The sequence below is a fragment of the Aquarana catesbeiana genome, linkage group LG13 (assembly GCF_042186555.1).
Source record: "Aquarana catesbeiana isolate 2022-GZ linkage group LG13, ASM4218655v1, whole genome shotgun sequence".
Taxonomy (NCBI): Eukaryota; Metazoa; Chordata; class Amphibia; order Anura; family Ranidae; genus Aquarana; species Aquarana catesbeiana.
Genome location: NC_133336.1, coordinates 214,411,840 through 214,431,946, shown reverse-complemented (window position 1 = coordinate 214,431,946; position 20,107 = coordinate 214,411,840). Strand labels below are relative to the sequence as shown.

At 42.1% G+C, this 20,107-nt stretch overlaps 1 protein-coding gene across 1 annotated transcript in view; it reads right to left on the bottom strand.

Moving 5' to 3' along the window:
- The window catches only part of LOC141116392 (protein S100-A6-like), a 255,492-nt gene that overhangs the window by 215,231 nt on the left and 20,154 nt on the right, over nt 1-20,107 (bottom strand). The gene's annotated exons all lie outside the window — the stretch shown is intronic.

Sequence of the window (20,107 nt, the reverse complement as noted above, 5' to 3'; positions counted from 1 at the left end):
TGTGTGGACACACCCAGCTCTGTACTGATACCTCTATACAGGTGATCCACACTCCAATGACTTGTCCTGCAACTTGGGACTGCAAAGTCACATGATAAATCGTTCCCCAGGATTTCCAATGACAACCATTCATATTAGTATGACTTCAAGTCGTGCTGACTTCAAAGTAGTCCCTGCACTACTTTGGTCCGACTTTGATGTGAGTTACACAAGCATTCCCTAAAATCGCGTAAAAATTGCGTGTCTTTGGAGTCGTGGTAGTGTGAAAGGTGCCTAACTAGCTTGCTAAAACATTCTTCTCACCACTGAGCCCAGCTCTATCTCCACGGGAAGGAACCTTTTATAGTGTGGGGTGAGACTATGAGCACTGAGCCATGATTGGACAAAGTCATAACTTTGCCCAATCAGAGCTCTCATGGTGCTCTTTGCCCTGACTGGGCAAAGCCTTGCACCTGACCACTGGTCAGGTGAATTGCTTCAGCCAATCAGAGCTGTTCAAAACACACATTGTGCGGCATGCAAGAGCATTGTGGGGCGCTCAGCGGGAGAACATGCAAACACCCGAAAGGGCGATGTTTGGGGCTGAACTGATGCTTGGCCCGAACAGCTCATCTAAACACCATGGTCTACAGAACAAGCAGGAGAATAAGGGAGCTTGGTTAGGGTCGATTGACTTCCAGTTGGCTTGTGTTCCAGTGTTGGTGTCTTTTCTTTTTGCCAGCAGCCACATCTGGGTTTTACCTGGAGTGTGGTGGCTGCATCATATGACACATCACGGGTAGAGTTGTCACCTCATCCCTTTAAACCTGAACACCTTTGAATTACACGGGTTCTGAGGCTATTTAAATGCAGATAAGGCACCAAGTGAGTTTAATTACCACCTTAATCAGCCACAGAACCTGTGTATTAAATATGTGTTCGGATTTAAAGGGACGAGGTGGCAACCATAATCACGGGACTGCATCCTCTATCAAGTGGGACGTTGTGTCAGTGCTTGAGCATGGAGTCCATGTTCCCGTAGAACTTTTGTGCCTGCAGCTCCCCTAAAAGGTACTGAAGCGTTCCTCTACAACTGTAAGACCTTTAAACCTCCGTAGCCCCCTGCAACTTTCACTAATCTACACAGCAGTCCCTTTTGCGCCTTGGCATCCCCATCTGACATCCATTCTCTGCAGCACCACCTCTGTAACCGCAGTCTCCACTACATCCACAGTCTGAACCTGGGCTACACCCAATACCAGGGCAAGGCCTTCTAGAACCCAAGAAAAATGAAGCCAAATGTGCAGTGTTGAGGCAGGCGAAGCTTTTTATTTGCACCTAGAGTGGCTGGGACGGCACAGGGAACATAATTGGCCACCACTGTCCACCAGGCCTAGTCTTGACACTTTCTAGTTCATGGAAAACCGAATAGAAAAGGGAAAAAGATGTGACACGGTTCCACCAGTGTTGTTTAGATATCAGGAGCTTTGGGAAGCCAGGTTTTCATTAACGTTTCTGAAACCAATTTTGGTTTTATCTGTAAACTAGTTATAACTCATAAAAAGTGCAAATTGTATTCTTTTGTAAAGTGACTAGAATGAGGTCTGTGGTACAGATTCTGGTTCTGTCTATTTTTGTTATGTGACAGATCACTGTGCTGGTTCTGTTCCCCCAATGCCTATTATGACTAAATCTCAATCATGTAACTATGATAGACCACCCCCATCCCGTCCTGCAGATATACAAGCCTTCTCCGTCTCACTGATAGGGACTACAAGGATTACACTGGGACTACACCATATGACGTCAGCCTAATGAGGATGTTTTTTTACTCGGGATGTATGATTTTTGCAAACGGGCTCAATAAATATTTATATGAGCATCTTGCTGTACCCAAAGGTCTACCGCCTGCTCCTGTTCTCCATTCCACAAGATAAATAAAACCAGTACTTACTTGGAATTAATGAATTGTTCTGTCTGCTCTTCCAATAATGAATGCCAGAGTTTCGGCACCTCAGGCGAGTTCTGAACAATCGTGATCTTTACCTGAACAAACTAATAGTCACAATACAGGCCGGCCTCACAGTACATCTCATCCTCATTGAACTGTTTATCTGCGTTTGTCAACATCAATGTCACACCACACGCCAATGTTTGTCTTTAACCCATAATGTGGCCTGTACATAACAGAATGCATCTATAAACCCAAGAGAATACGGGGCATTACATTAACAAAAGGTTATAAGCCCTGACACTTGGGGTCCCAGAACCATGGCACCCGGACCCTTAGGGGTCCCAAAACAATGGCACCCAGGGGTCCCAGTACAACGACACCCAGACACTTGGGGGTCCCAGAACAATAACACCCGGGGGTCCCAGAACAATGACACCCAGGGGTCCTAGAACAATGATACCTGGACACTTGGGGGTCCCAGAAAAATGACACCCAGACACTTGGGGATCCCAGAACAATGACACCCAGACACTTGGTGGTCCCAGAACAATGACACCTGGACACTTGGTGGTCCCAGAACAATGACACCCGGACACTTGGGGGTCCCAGAACAATGACACAGGGACACTAGGGGGTCCCAGAACAATGACACCCTGACACTTGGGGTCCCAGAACAATGACACCCTGACACTTGGGGTCCCAGAACAATGACACCCTGATGCTTGGGGTCCCAGAACAATGACACACATGGACACTTGGGGGTTCCAAAACAATGACACATGCGGACACTCAGGAATATTGGTATTGGATTATAGTCATTCTATATGGTATTCTATAGATATATTGATGCAGAAAACAGAAACACAGAAGCATTTAAATGATACATTTCTAGTTTATTGAGACGTCAGTCTTTGTACAAGGGTCTCCTCCATGGTGGTGGAATGAACAGTCTGAGTGCCTATGCTGCTCTCGCAGAAGAAGGTGTTGCAGGCCACGGTCAAAGAGGCCACCGAGATGAAAAACTCCTGAAAGTCCACCTCCCCATCTCCATTCTCATCCAGCTCCTTCAGGATCCTGTCCACGGAGGTGGCGTCTTTCTGCTCCTAGACTTAGAAGTCTTAGATTTTTTTTTTTTAATCAACAAAAAGGTTTTTATTAATGAGAACACAAGGCAAAACATGGAACAATTGCAATCGTATGACATAGATATAAAACAGGAGTCTCATTTCTCATTACAACATATGAGTGGCATTAACAATAAGGCCAACACTGCTATCATACAGCTGAAAAAACATTGTATAAAACCCTGAGTTCCTGTTTACCCTGAATTTAGGAAAAAAAAATACAAACAAACAGATGAGCAGCCTAGTGCTCAGCTAAGAAGAAAACATAAGTAAATTAAATAAAATAAAAATATAAAGATGATGTACCAACCGATCATATATCATTAGGGATTGACATTTGCTGAACAAGCAAGGCACTCCTAGCACGTCACTCAACTTTCTGAACCATATAGGGCACCAACGTCAGTTCCAAAAGCCCAGTTATCCCATCATCAGTCTGTTCAGGGCCAATTGTGGAGGTGCAACAACTGGGGAGTTAAGCCAACACTTCCAGATGTTGGTACATTTTTTTGGTGATTTTCTATGGCGATACATGTTTTTTGAGGATAGCATTGACCATTTGTATCCACTGTGCCTCATTTAGGGATGCGTGCTGAGAGCTACAAATGGGCAATCAGCTTCCTGGCTAAATATAGCAGCCTCGTGAGGGCTACATATACCGGGGGGAGTTACAAGTCCTCGTCCAGGCATCCCAGTAAACAAACCATCGCCAGAGCATATGAATGAGTTCACCCGGGTGAGCCTGGCATTTGGGGCATATGGGGGAGTCACGCCTGCCCCACTTATGCAACTGTACTGGAGTGCGGTATACTCTGTGTAATATAAACAGGTGAGACAGTCTCTGTGCTGCCGATACTGATACCAAGGAACCCACTCCCAGAATCTGATTCCACTGCTCGCCATCGATGGGACCAATATCTCGCTCCCACCCCTCCCTACATGGTAACAAGTCAGGGGCTTGTATGTGTGATAGTAGGTGGGTATAGATTCTAGAAATGATTCCCCTATTCTCAGGGTCAGGATATATGGACTCAAGGAATGTGGAATCTTCTAATTGTAAGTTGGATTGTCGACTTTGGTATCTAATGGCATCTTGTAATTGTATGTATTGAAAGAGGTGGCCTTTAAGTGCAGGGAATTCGCTCAGTAATTGTCTGTACGGCTTTAGGACAGGTCTGTCAAGTATCTGTGTGAAGAATCTAACCCCCGCCCTTTCCCAGGCCGACCAGTTAGGAGATAACCCGTCAGTCCCAAAGTGGTCTTAACCCTCCTCCAGATTTTCATCAGTGACCTAACTGTGGGGCAGTCAGAGGGAACACTAGGAAAGCCCATCTCCATATGGGACAGGGCAGTGTGATCCATTCCAAGACCCAGGAGGAGATCACAGGAGGGGTCTGACACCGTCTCAAGTTCCCACCCCGTGAAATGTTGCATCTGCGCAGCCAGATAGTACATTAGAGGGTGAGGAATCGCCATGCCTCCCTGTTCTTTTGGGAGTTGTAGAATGGGCAGTTTAATTCTCGCCAATCCACCTCTCCAAATGAGCACTCTAAACTGTGAATATATACGCCGGACCAGTACTGTGGTATGGAAGACTGTCACCATCCCCTTCCTGGCCCTTTTTGTATGAAGGCGGAGGGGAAGCACTTGTGATTCGGTGAGGTTCCTACTGGGCTCGGCCACCTCCTGGCTGACACTGGGCCTGGCCACCTCCTGGCTGACACTGTGCCCGGCCACATCCTGGCTGACACTTGTCCGGCCACCTCCTGGCTGACACTGGGCCCGGCCACCTCCTGGCTGACACTGTGCCCGGCCACATCCTGGCTGACACTTGTCCGGCCACCTCCTGGATGACACTGGGCCCGGCCACCTCCTGGATGACACTGGGCCCGGCCACATCCTGGCTGACACTGGGCCCGGCCACCTCCTGGCTGACACTGTGCCCGGCCACATCCTGGCTGACACTTGTCCGGCCACCTCCTGGCTGACACTGGGCCCGGCCACCTCCTGGCTGACACTGGGCCCGGCCACCTCCTGGATGACACTGGGCCCGGCCACCTCCTGGATGACACTGGGCCCGGCCACCTCCTGGCTGACACTGGGCCCGGCCACATCCTGGCTGACACTGGGCCCGACCTCCTCCTGGCTGACACTGGGCCCGACCTCCTCCTGGATGACACTGGGCCCAGCCTCCTCCTGCCTGCCACTTTCCACACCTTCCTCCAGGCTGAGCTCATCCTGTGTATAAAAAGGGACATGTTTATAGTTTTTGGTTCATCAATGACACACAATTTTCTTATCATGACTTGCAAATTCAATGTTAATACATATATAAGAGTATAGAAATCTGACACCAGCATTTGTTAAAGCAGGTGACAAACATTTTTGGCCACTACTGTCAATTGATATGTATACATTATTTTTAGGATAAAATCCTTAATCAATTATAACATCTAGTTAACATCATTAATATTAGAACAATAAATATGTCTGAAATTAATTTACCTGACTCCAGATGGTCACATCCAGTTCTTCCAGGATGGAAGTCCCAGGTTGGTCCTCATCAGCCTCTGCTGGGGTGGAGGGAAGGGTGCATGGAAGGGTGGAGGGAAGGGTGGTGGGAAGGGTGCATGGAAGGGTGGAGGGAAGGGTGGAGGGAAGGGTGCATGGAGGGGTGGAGGGAAGGGTGCATGGAAGGGTGGAGGGAAGGGTGCATGAAAGGGTGGAGGGAAGGGTGGAGGGAAGGGTGCATGGAAGGGTGGAAAGAAGGGTGGAGGGAAGGGTGGAGGGAAGGGTGCATGAAAGGGTGGCAGGAAGGGTGCATGGAAGGGTGGAGGGAAGGGTTGAAAGTTATGCCCTGGCTTCAGTCTGGTCATCAAGAAAACATAGTTTTTTGTAGTACCACAGCCTGGGTACATACCCATCATCTGCTGATGACCCTGATCTCAGGGAATTCTGGATCTTGTTATGCTCCCTCCTATACATATTTCACAAGATTTCAATTTTCTTTTCCAAAATCTCCACGGTTGCTTCTGGGATGAAATTTTGCACAAATGCCAGAAGTCTCTCCAGCATTGACTTCCTTACTGGTTTGATGTAATATTGAGGGTGTTTGACCTCCCACAGATTCCTCATCTCCCTGTACTTATCATTAAAGGCTGTCATAAATTCTGGTCCTTAAATTTGGCATTCATGTTTTCTGTAAAAGATAATACACAAGACAAAAACACTAATGTTTCAGCTAAACCCTCATCATCTTATCCCAACATAGGCCTCATCAATCTTTAAGCAGTATAGTCTGCTACATAGTTTACTAATAAAAAAATTACCTTTGCTTCTGGCGTTCCAGTCCTCTATCCTCTACGCACAGAACATACGTATGACACAATACGTAATAACTTTTTATACACTGCGCATGCGTGAAACTCTGCCTGCGTCGCCCTCCCCTGACGTTCTTTTTTAACGAATATTCTCCCTTCTCTCTATGGTGCGTAGTAGGAGAAAAATTGGCGGAGACACATCAGGTGTGTACTACCTCAGGTAGCAACGGAAGACAGGAGCCCGGGAAAGTCCCGATCTTTGAATCGGAAATTTAAGGCCTTCAATATGGCCTTTGAAGAGATGGTGGAGATGTTGGCAATATTGAGAAAAAAAGACTATGATGGGAAGTATGGACCGTACACCCGGCCTAATTTCCGAAAAGCCAAAATAATGGCGAAGGTGGGGAAGACCTTGCATGTTCGTTTTGGGGGACAGCGTTCGAAAGATCAGCTTAGGAAAAGATGGTCCGACCTCAAACTCTGGGAGCCGGATCAGTACAGATGGATCCGTAAAGTGCTTAAAAAAAGTAAGTACTTGTCATGTGTTCATATTCTGTTTATTACCTTGCATACTGCTCCATGTGCTTTCATTTAACATATGAGTTTAGACCCTTTTTAAACTATCGTAGTAAACATTGTTCCATACATATACGGTATATAAATAAATATATATATATATATATATATATATATATATATATATATATATATATATATATATATATATATATATATATATATATATATATATATATATATATATATATCGGCTCTTCTCAACCTTTAACTCTCTGCTTCGTCCCCCACCCCTTCTACCCACTAACTCACTCACTGCCCAAGAGATTGTCAATCACTTCAAAGACAAGATCGATGCAATTCGTGAGGACACATCCACTGTGCGTACGTCTTCCCCACCCAACATACCTTGCCTAGCAGCACATTCAACACTCTCCTCTTTTGAATTGGCTACTACTGAAGAGGTTACAAAACTTTTCTCGGATGCCCACCTAACCAATTGTCCCATGGATCCTGTTCCCTCACAACTACTACGGTCACCCTCTTCTTCTATCCTATGCTCCCTCACCCACATCTTCAATCTCTCCCTCTCTAGTGTCATCTTCTTCTCCCCTCTAAAACATGCGCAGATCACTCCCATTCTTAAAAAGCCCTCACTGGACCCTACCGACCTGAACAACTTAAAGGGGTTGTAAAGGTAATTTTTTTTTTTAAATAACAAACATGTTATACTTACCTTCACCGTGCAGCTCGTTCTGCACAGAGTGGCCCCGAACCTGGTCTTCTGGGGTCCCTCGGCGGCTGTTTCGGCTCCTCCCCACAAGGACTCACCACCTTAATGTGAGCTCCCTCGCATGGTGGTTAGTTCTTGCGGGCACGCTCCCGCACGCTGTATCACTCAGCCCCGCCCTGGCGTGCCGCGTCATTGGATGTGATTGACAGCAGCACGAGCCAATGGCTGCACTGCTTTCAATCCATCCACTGTAGCCAATCAACGGCCAGGCTGAGTGGCGAAATCGATGTCGGGAGCGAGCGGGGGACTTTCGAGGGGTCAGGTAAGTAAAACAGGGGGGCTCGGGGCGGCGGTATTGTCTGAAGTTTTTTCACCTTAATGCATAGAATGCATTAAGGTGAAAAAACTTTTACCTTTACAACCCCTTTAAGACCCATTTCATTGCTCCTATTCACCTCTAAACTTCTAGAACGCTTAGTCTACAACCGCCTTAGCTCCTACCTCAGTGAAAATAACCGTCTTGACCCCTTACAGTCTGGCTTTCGCTAGCAGCACTCCACAGAAACTGCCTTACTGAAACTCACTAATGATTTACTAACTGCTAAAACCAACAGCCAGTACTCCATACTCCTACTACTTGACCTCTCTGCAGCCTTTGATACTGTTGACCACCCGCTCCTTCTCAATAAACTACATTCCCTTGGCCTCCGAGATTCTGCTCTATCCTGGTTCTCTGCCTATTTATCACAGCGCTCCTTCAGTGTCACCTAGAACTCTGTCTCCTCCTCTCCATTGCCCATTTCTGTGGGGGTCCCCCAAGGCTCGGTTCTTGGACCCCTTCTCTTCTCTATCTACACCTCCTCCCTCGGTCACTTAATAACTGCCCACGGCTTCCAATACCACTTATACACTGATGACACCCAAATCTATCTGTCTACTCCTCACCTCACTCCTTCAGTCTCCTCTCGCATTACTAACTTACTAACTGACATATCAGCCTGGATGTCCCACCACTTCCTTCAACTAAATCTCTCTAAAACAGCTATTAATATTCCCCCCAACCCCCTCCATCAAAATCAACAATGCAACCATCAGTCCCTCCCCTCACGCCAGGGTACTTGGTGTAATCCTAGACTCTGACTTGTCATCTCAGCCGCAAGTCCAATCATTGTCAAAAGTTTGTAGAATTCACCTCCGTAACATCTCTAAAATTTGCCCCTTTTTAACAAATAAAACCTCCAAGCTCCTCATTCACTCCCTTGTTATCTCTCGTCTTGACTATGGCAACTCCCTTCTCATTGGCCTGCCTCTCCATAGGCTCCTACCCTCTTCAGTCTATCATGAATGCTGCTGCCAGACTTATCCACCTTACCAACCGCTCAGTGTCTGCCAACCCTCTCCTCCAATCCCTACACTGGCTCCCAGTCACCCAGCAAATTAAATTCAAAATACTAACCACAACATACAAAGCCATTCACAACTCTGCCCCAAGCTACATCACTAATCTTGTCTCTAAATATCACCCACATCGACCTCTCCGCTCTTCTGAAGACCTCCTGCTTTTAAGCTCTCTCATCTCCTCCTCCCATGCTCGTCTCCAGGATTTCTCCAGAGCCTCTCCCATCCTCTGGAACTCGCTACCTCCATCTATACGGCTATCCCCTACTCTTGCTACCTTCAGGCGATCCCTGAAAACCCATCTCTTCAGGAAAGCCTATCACGTCTCCAACTAATCTACCACTTCCACCAGCTCATTCCCCACAGTTACAACCTTTTGTACCCCCTGCCCCACCCTATTAGATTGTAAGCTCTTCTGAGCAGGGCCCTCTTAATCCTCTTGTATTTTATTGTATTATAACTGTATTGTCTCCCTTTTATATTGTAAAGTGCTGCATAAACTGTTGGCGCTATATAAATCCTGTATAATAATAATATATATAGATGTATGTATGTATATATATATATATATATATATATATATATATATATATATGTATATGTATGTATGTATGTATGTATGTATATATATATATATATATATATATATATATATATATGAACTATATATTATATATATGAACTATATATTATATATATTTCATATATATTTATGTGTGTATATATATATATATATATATATATATATATATATATATATATATATATATATATATATATATATATATATATATATATATGTATACACACATAAATATATATGAAATATATATAATATATAGTTCATATATATGTATATATGTGTGTATATATATATATATATATATATATATATATATATATATATATATATATATATATATATATATACATACATATATCTATATATATTATTATTATACAGGATTTATATAGCGCCAACAGTTTACGCAGCACTTTACAATATAAAAGGGAGACAATACAGTTATAATACAATAAAATACAAGAGGATTAAGAGTGCCCTGCTCAGAAGAGCTTACAATCTAATAGGGTGGGGCAGGTGGTACAAAAGGTTGTAACTGTGGGGAATGAGCTTGTGGAAGTGGTAGGAGATTAGTTGGAGACGTGACAGGCTTTCCTGAAGAGATGAGTTTTCAGGGATCGCAGGGATATGTATATGTATATGTATATATATATATATATATATATATATATATATATATATATATATATATATATACAGTGGGGATCTAAAGTTTGGGCACCCCAGGTAAAAATGTGTAGTAATGTGCATAACGAAGCCAAGGGAAGATGGAATAATCTCCAAATGGCATCAAATTACAGATTAGACATTCTTATAATATGTCAAAAAAAGTTAGATTTTATTTCCATCATTTACACTTTCAAAATTACAGAAAACAAAAAAGGCGTCTGCAAAAGTTTGGGCACCCTGCAGAATTTATAGCATGCACTGCCCCCTTTGCAAGGCTGAGACCTGCCAGTGTCATGGATTGTCTCAGTCATCATCTGGGAAGACCAGGTGATGTCAATCTCAAAGGTTTTAAATGGCCAGACTCATCTGACCTTGCCCCAACAATCAGCACCATGGGTTCTTCTAAGCAGTTGTCTAGAAAACTGAAAATAGTTGACGCTCACAAAGCTGGAGAAGGCTATAAGAAGATAGCAAAGCGTTTTCAGATGTTAATATCCTCTGTTCGGAATGTAATTAGGAATGGCAGTCATCAGGAACAGTGGAAGTTAAAGCAAGATCTGGAAGACCAAGAAAAATATCAGACAGAACAGCTCGCAGGATTGTGAGAAAAGCAATTCAAAACCCACATTTGACTGCACGATCCCTCCAAAAAGATCTGGCAGACACTGGAGTTGTGGTACACTATTCCACTATAAAGAGATACTTGTACAAATATGGTCTTCATGGAAGAGTCATCAGAAGAAAACCTCTTCTACGTCCTCACCACAAAAATCAGCGTTTGAACTTTACAAATGAACATATAGACAAGCCTGAGGCATTTTGGAAACAAGTTCTGTGGACTGATGAAGTTAAAATAGAACTATTTGGCCGGAATGAGCAAAGGTACGTTTGGAGAAGAAAGGGCACAGAATATAATGAAAAGAATCTCTGTCCAACTGTTAAGCATGGGGGTGGATCAATCATGCTTTGGGGTTGTATTGCAGCCAGTGGCACAGGGAACATTTCACGAGTAGAAGAAAAAATGGATTCAATAAAATTTCAGCAAATTTTGGATGGTAACTTGATGCCATCTGTGAAAAAGCTGAAGTTAAAGAGAGGATGGCTTCTACAAATGGATAATGATCCTAAACACACCTCAAAATCCACGGGGGATTACATCAAGAGGCGTAAACTGAAGGTTTTGCCATTGCCTTCACAATCTCCTGACCTCAACATTATTGAAAATCTATGGATAGACCTTAAAAGAGCAGTGCGTGACAGACAGCCCAGAAATCTCAAAGAACTGGAAGACTTTTGTAAGGAAGAATGGGCAAAGATACCTCAAACAAGAATTGAAAGACTCTTGGCTGGCTACAAAAAGCATTTACAAGCTGTGATACTTGCCAAAGGGGGCAGTACAAGATATTAACTCTGCAGGGTGCCCAAACTTTTGCCGATGCCATTTTTTTGTTTTCTGTAATTTTGAAAGTGTAAATGATGGAAATAAAGTCTAACTATTTTTGACATATTATAAGAATGTCTAATCTGTAATTTGATGCCATTTGGAGATTTTTCCATCTTCCCTTGGCTTCGTTATGCACATTAATACACATTTTTACCTGGGGTGCCCAAACTTTAGATCCCCACTGTATATGTGTATATATATATATATATATATATATATATGTATATTACATCTATATGTATGATCTATATTTTAAAGGGAATTTTTATTATTTCTCCAGCTATGAACTCTGCCCAAACAGACAATTTGTACATCACTTCACTACAATGTTTTAAGATTACTATTCCTGGACTCAAATATCTGTGTGTTAAGTATATCTTTTGTTTCATTCACATAGGGGAGAAAAGACTCAGACAAGCTGAACCCAGTGACCCCCGACCACAACACCCGAATTGGGAAATCAACCCAAGCCCCACAGAGGATGTTATTTCGAGATACATTTTTTATCATCTATTTTAGGTGATCTGGTTGTGGAAGGGCAACAAACAAGCACCAGCGCCACCCCCGAGGATGTGTATGAAGTAGAGTTGGAGGAAGTAGGCGACATGGGCACCCCACCACGTGAGTGTCTGACACACCAGCTTATGGTAAGGTAATCTATGTATGGCTGCATATTTCTAAATACATCTTTTTTTCCTTTAATTTTAGTTCATGTGGAACCTTTTAGCACAGACAGTGCACAACGCCTAATTGGACAGATAATGGCCTGGAATGGGGATATTGATGTCATGCGCACTACGTTAGACCGAATGCGTAATCGGCTGGATAGTATGCAGCAGGAAATAAAGAACATGATAGATGTTTTGGGGAGAATCTAAATTCCCTTTTTCACAAAAAAAACATTGATCATGTTCTTCATTTCCTTGTTTACTGACCCCATTGTCGGCCTTTTATTTTAGGTTTAAATTGTATGCCTGTTTCTAAAAATTATTTAAAAAAAAATCTAAAACAAAAAATTGAGGCCTGTTTGTTTTAAAAAACAAAAAAAATAAATAACAAAATATATAGAGGTCTGTTTGTTATATATATATATAGAGGCCTGTTTGTTAAAAAAAATAAAAAAAAATTATATAGAAAATAAAAAAAATATATACAGAAAAAATATATATAGAGGCCTGATATTTTAATTAAAAAAATTATAGATTCTATGGCATTGCAATGGCCCCCTACTCGTAAACTTTGGGGGGCCAAGCCAGTATCCAGGCCCATCAGAGGATTGTTGATAAGTCCGGCCTCAGGCCCAAGTGATACCATATAATTGGTTAAATGTTTGTTTAAATAATTGTGCAGGATGCAGCACACTAGAACAATGTGATTGAGTTTGTATTCCACCATGTGGATAGCTGTCTTAAAAAGGGCAGAACCGGCTGGCCAGAATCCCAAAAGCATTCTCCACAACTCTTCTCGCTCTGGCCAGCCGGAAGTTAAAAACCCTCCTCTCCGGGGTGAGGGTTCTTTGGGGGAATGGCCTCATGAGGTTCTTGCTCAGACCGAAGGCTTCATCTGCTATGAAGACAAAGGGGAGTCCTTCCATGTTATCAGCATCAGGTGGCAATCCCAGGCCACCACTCTGGAGACGCTGGTAGAACTCCATCTGGGCAAATACTCCTCCATCCGACATCCGGCCATTGTGCCGACACCACCGCCATTAAGACAATACTATGGAACCCCTTATAATTAAAATAGTATGACCCCAAATGGGGTGGTGGCACGATGTGGACGTGTTTCCCATCTATAGCCCCTCCACAGTTGGGAAAATCCCATGGGTGGCAAAATGGGATGCCACAGTCTGCCATTCCTGTGGGAAACTGGGGAGTCAAACAAGAAAAAACAAAAATCAGTTATTTTGAACATAACATTGCAAGCACATTACACTAAAACATTGCCCAGCATCAGTATAACATTAATTTAAATATTATTTAAAGACTAAAATATAAAGGCCCACTTATCAGATTGCTCACCCCCTCTGATGGCACATTGTTAAATTTTAGGGGGGAATAAAAATCAAGTTTAAGGACACACAGGGGTTGATTTACTACAGGCTACAAGACTGTGCACTTTGAAAACTGCAGTTGTTGCACTCTGCAAGTGCAGTTGCTCCAGAGCTTAGTAAATGAGGTAAGGCTTCATGTTGCAAAGAGTACCCAATCATGTGCAAAATTAATAAATCAACTTTTTTGCTTGCACATGATTGGATGATGGAAATCAGCAGAGCTTCTGCTCATTTACTAAGCCCTAAAGCAAATGTCCTTGCAAAGTGCAACATATATTTGCTTTTAGAAAATCAACCCCACAGAACATTTTAAAAAATTTTAGGGGGGAGAGAAATCTAAATCAAGTTAATGACACACAGACTATTTGGATGAATTTTAGGGGGGAGGGGATTCTAAATCAAGTTAATGACACACAGACTATCTGGATGAATTTTAGGGGGGATTCTAAATCAAGTTAATGACACACAGACTATTTGGATGAATTTTAGGGGGGAGGGGATTCTAAATCAAGTTAATGACACACAGAGTATTTGGATGAATTTTAGGGGGGAGGGGATTCTAAATCAAGTTAATGACACACAGACTATTTGGATGAATTTTAGGGGGAAGGGGATTCTAAATCAAGCTAATGACACACAGAGTATTTGGATGAATTTTAGGGGGGAGGGGATTCTAAATCACGTTAATGACACACAGACTATTTGGATGAATTCTAGGGGGGTGGGGATTCTAAAATCAAGTTAATGACACACAAACTATTTGGATGAATTTTAGGGAGGGGATTCTAAATCAAGTTAATAACACACAGACTATTTGAATGAATTTACAGGGGGAGGGGATTCTAAATCAAGTTAATGACACACAGACTATTTGGATGAATTTTAGGGGGGGGGGGATTCTAAATCAAGCTAATGACACACAGAATATTTGGATGAATTTTAGGGAGGGGATTCTAAATCAAGTTAATGACACACAGGCTATTTGGATGAATTTTAGGGGGAGGGGATTCTAAATCAAGTTAATGACACACAAACTATTTGGATTAATTTTGGGGGGAGGGGATTCTAAATCAAGTTAATGACACACAGACTATTTGGATGAATTTTAGGGGGGAGGGGATTCTAAATCAAGTTAATGACACACAGATTATTTGGATGAATTTTAGGGGGGGGGATTCTAAATCAAGTTAATGACACACAGATTATTTGGATGAATTTTACGGGGGGGTTCTAAATCAAGTTAATGACACACAGACTATTTGGATGAATTTTAGGGGGGAGGGGATTCTAAATCAAGTTAATGACACACAGACGATTTGGATGCATTTTAGGGGGGATTCTAAATCAAGTTAATGACACACAGACTATTTGGATGAATTTTAGGGGGAGGGGATTCTAAATCAAGTTAATGACACACAGACTATTTGGATGAATTTTAGGGGGAGGGGATTCTAAATCAAGTTAATGACACACAGACTATTTGGATGAATTTTAGGGGGGAGGGGATTCTAAATCAAGCTAATGACACACAGAGTATTTGGATGAATTTTAGGGAGGGGATTCTAAATCAAGTTAATGACACACAGACTAATTGGATGAATTTTAGGGGGAGGGGATTCTAAATCAAGTTAATGACACACAAACTATTTGGATGAATTTTGGGGGGGAGGGGATTCTAAATCAAGTTAATGACACACAGACTATTTGGATGAATTTTAGGGGGGAGGGGATTCTAAATCAAGTTAATGACACACAGATTATTTGGATGAATTTTAGGGGGGAGGGGATTCTAAATCAAGTTAATGACACACAGACTATTTGGATGAATTTAAGGGGGGGGGGGATTCTAAATCAAGTTAATGACACACAGACTATTTGGATGAATTTTAGGGGGGAGGGGATTCTAAATCAAGTTAATGACACAAATTATTTGGATGAATTTTACGGGGGGGATTCTAAATCAAGTTAATGACACACAGACTATTTGGATGAATTTTAGGGGGGGATTCTAAATCAAGTTAATGACACACAGACTATTTGGATGAATTTTAGGGGGGAGGGGATTCTAAATCAAGTTAATGACACACAGACTATTTGGATGAATTTTAGGGGGGGATTCTAAATCAAGTTAATGACACACAGACTATTTGGATGAATTTTAGGGGGGAGGGGATTCTAAATCAAGTTAATGACACACAGACTATTTTGATTAATTTTAGGGTAAAATAACTACAATGCAGCTGACAAAATACATTAAGTGAGTAGACTAGGTGGATATGGGCCCAGTATTGCATGCTGGGGAGGTTAGTGAAGGCAAATAGGCATGAAGGACAAAAAAGAGCATTAAAAGATTAAAGCATGCATGAGGACAAAGGGGACATTCACAGCATATTACAATCATGGTAATTAGGGAATGAGGAAAGAAATACAATATATTATCAAACATTAAATACAATAAAATGTGATATAAAAGGATAAAAATCTTACCTTCATATACTCCTTCTGCAGGACCTGTATGATGGCAGAACAGGTCTCTGGAATAATGATCCTCAGAGCCTGGGGGGAGATGCATGTCGAGAACTTGAGGTCCTTAAGGCTTCTCCCCGTTGTCAAGTAACGCAGGGTGGCGACTAGCCTCTGCTCCGGAGTGATGGCTTGCCTCATGCAGATATCCTGCCTGCTGATATAAGGGGTCAGCAAAGCCAACAAACGGTGAAATACGGGGTCCGTCATCCGGAGAAAGTTCCTGAAATCATTAGGATTATTCTCATGGATCTCACGAAGCAAAGGCATGTGAGAGAACTGGTCACGCTGGAGCAACCAATTCTAGGTCCATGAACTCCTCCCCACCCTGTTCATGGACTGGGCTTGGGCTGAAGGATGAACTACAGCACCAAGCACATACAATGCATGAGCTCTACGATGCGTACGTACACGCAACATGGCTTCAAAATGGTCGGCTGGTCAGAACGCACTTAACAGAATGCACTGAAGAACAGCAAGGCCTATGAAGAGCGAGCTGAAAATCAGCGATGAGCGGAAAATAAGACACTGAATAACTTAATGCGAACTGACCACACGCACTGAAAAGCAGATACAAACCTCACAAGCACAAACTGAACAACTGTTAATACAATCTGAAAAATAAGAGTCTCACAATCGCGAATCGTCGCTTACCAAACTTCTACTAACACGAGATAAACACCAGATTAGCAGAAGGAGCCCAAAGGGTGTCGTAGGAGCTATTGAACTTCCGTTTTATAGTCTTGTCGAACCGGTGATATCCCATCCCCCACACCATTACACCCCCACCACCAGCCTGAACTGGTCATATCCCATCCCCCACACCATTACACCCCCACCACCAGCCTGAACCGGTGATATCCCATCCCCCACACCATTACACCCCTAATACCAGCCTGAACCAGTGATACCCCATCCCCCACACCATTACACCCCCACCACCAGCCTGAACCGGTGATATCCCATCCCCCACACCATTACACCCCCACCACCAGCCTGAACTGGTCATATCCCATCCCCCACACCATTACACCCCCACCACCAGCCTGAACCGGTGATATCCCATCCCCCACACCATTACACCCCTAATACCAGCCTGAACCAGTGATACCCCATCCCCCACACCATTACACCCCCACCACCAGCCTGAACCAGTGATATCCCATCCCCCACACCATTACACCCCCACCACCAGCCTGAACCGGTGATATCCCATCCCCCACACCATTACACCCCTATTACCAGCCTGAACCAGTGATACCCCACCCCCCACACCATTACACCCCCCACCACCAGCCTGAACCAGTGATATCCCATCCTCCACACCATCACACCCCCACTACCAGCCTGAACCAGTGATATCCCATCCTCCACACCATCACACCCCCACCACCAGCCTGAGCCGGTGATATCCCATCCCCCACGCCATTACACCCCCAGCATAGAGGCTCGTCTATCACCGCCGTCTAAGCTGGAAATTATCACTGTAAATATATTAGTATTAGGGGTACAGTATTTATTTTTTTGGCATACATAATGTATATACATAGTTCTAGTTACCATACCGATTATCTTTTTCTTTCCCTTCTTATTTTTTTTTGTTTTACAGAATTTTACTATTTGAATATTGGGGATTCTTTGTGTAATTTATTCATACATGACCCCTACAATGTATTACCTTAAAAATCTTCATATTATGTAAGTATCTATTTCTATGGAAAATATCTTGCAAAATTTGACTTGTTATGCATAAAACTTTTTTAATGTATTAGTTTGTGTAATGTGTGGCTGCGTCCCCATGGGAGGATTGTTGCTTTTTGCCTCCCCCTCCCCCGGTGGTCACCGGACTTGGGCTCCATCCTGCTAGATCCCATTGAAATGACCATTTCATTGTTTATATTGCTTTATGTACTGGATAGTATGTTATATATATATATATATATACTTATTTGATGTTTTTTACATGTTTATCAGATCTGTAAGCTCCTGAATAGAGATGGGCTGTCTGTTCGACTCGAACATCGGCTGTTCGCCGAATAGCGAACAATTTGGAGTGTTTGTGGCAAATTCGAAAGCCACGGAACACCCTTTAAAAGTCTATGGGAGAAATCAAAAGTTCTAATTTTAAAGGCTTATATGCAAGTTATTGTCATAAAAAGTGTTTGGGGACCAGGGTCCTGCCCCAGGGGACATGGATCATGTAATAAAAAACTTTTAAAAATGGCCATTTTTTCAGGAGCAGTGATTTTAATAATGCCTAAAGTAAAACAATAAAAGTGTAATATCCCTTTAAATTTCGTACCTGGGGGGTGTCTATAGTATGCCTGTAAAGGGGCGCATGTTTCCCGTGTCTGACAGCAAAATGACATCTCTAAAGGAAAAGAATAAAAATACATAAATACAGCGCTCATAAACACAAACCCATCATAAGTGAAAATAACAAAAACATAAAGTCCATAAAAAACTGAGAAAATGCTTCACATCTGGTGTGCATAAAGGGCAGAAAAAATGTTGCAGAAAAAATGTTGCAGAAAAACTTTTTCAGGCGTACCAAGACACCCCCACATGTGTCTCCACTCACCAGATCACAACGACACCCAGCTTTTCAGTCTGGGGGTCAATACAGACTTATAACGATCTCCAAAGGATGTCCACAGAATGGCAAATTCAATGATGTGACTTGATGATAAGTAATCCTTCAAAATGATTTCTCAGCCATAAAACCAGGTGCCCAAAAGGAAGAGAAGGGCCTAATAGTGAAGTATGCTAAGAACCGATATTTATTGTGCATAAAAAGTGCATACTTACGTACGTAAGTTAAAAATAGGCATGAAACTTGAGAAGAGTACAGCCAACGCTGTGGATGGCATTCTTTCCACAAGACCGGAAGTGATGTCAATCGTACCAGAAATGGCGTCGCGTCAATGCATTTCGCCCTCCCACAGGGCGTCACCAAAGAACCTGGTTTCCTATTACAACTAACTGCCTTAAATAACAAAAGAGAAAGTACACTCCCCTTACTCCCTCCAATCAAAAAAGAGCACAGCGGCCATCTTGTTGGATGGGAAAACATGTCGCTCCCATGGATAGAGCACAATCCATGGGAGAGACTAGAAGCCATATTAATGGTTGGATAAACCTAAAACCAACATGACGTCAATTCTGGTGACCTGTTAGACAAATAAGAATCATAAAATTACACCAAAAAATAATTGAATGAAAATGAAAACAAAAATAAAAATGAAAATAAAAATAAAATAAATAAAAATTAAAATAACAGTAACAATGAGAATAAATGTAAAAATAAAGCAATAAAAATAAATATAAAATAAAAAAATAATAAAAATAAAAATGAAAATAAAAATAAATATGAAAATAATTATTAAAATAAAAAAAATAATAAATAATAAAAATAATGAAAATGAAATGAAAAAAATAAATAAAAATAAAAATAGAAAATAAAAATAAAAAAAAGAAATAAAAAAAAGAAGAAATAATAAAAAATAATATAAATAAAAATAAAAATGAAAATAATAATGAAAAAATAGTGAAATAAGAATGAAATTAAAATAAACACGAAATGAACACGCCTATAAAAGATAGTAATATATTAAAAATAGGAAATTAGAAATGAGATAAAAAACAATTTAGATCTAATTCAATATTTAACCCATAGGGTTCATCGTCCTCAATCGATTAATCCACTGGGTCTCACTGCGGGAGATAGAGGTTGCCTCCTGTCCAATGACCTTCAACTCTATCAATACCACAGAAAGTGAGACCACTAGGGTCCCTACTGTGGAATAGCCTG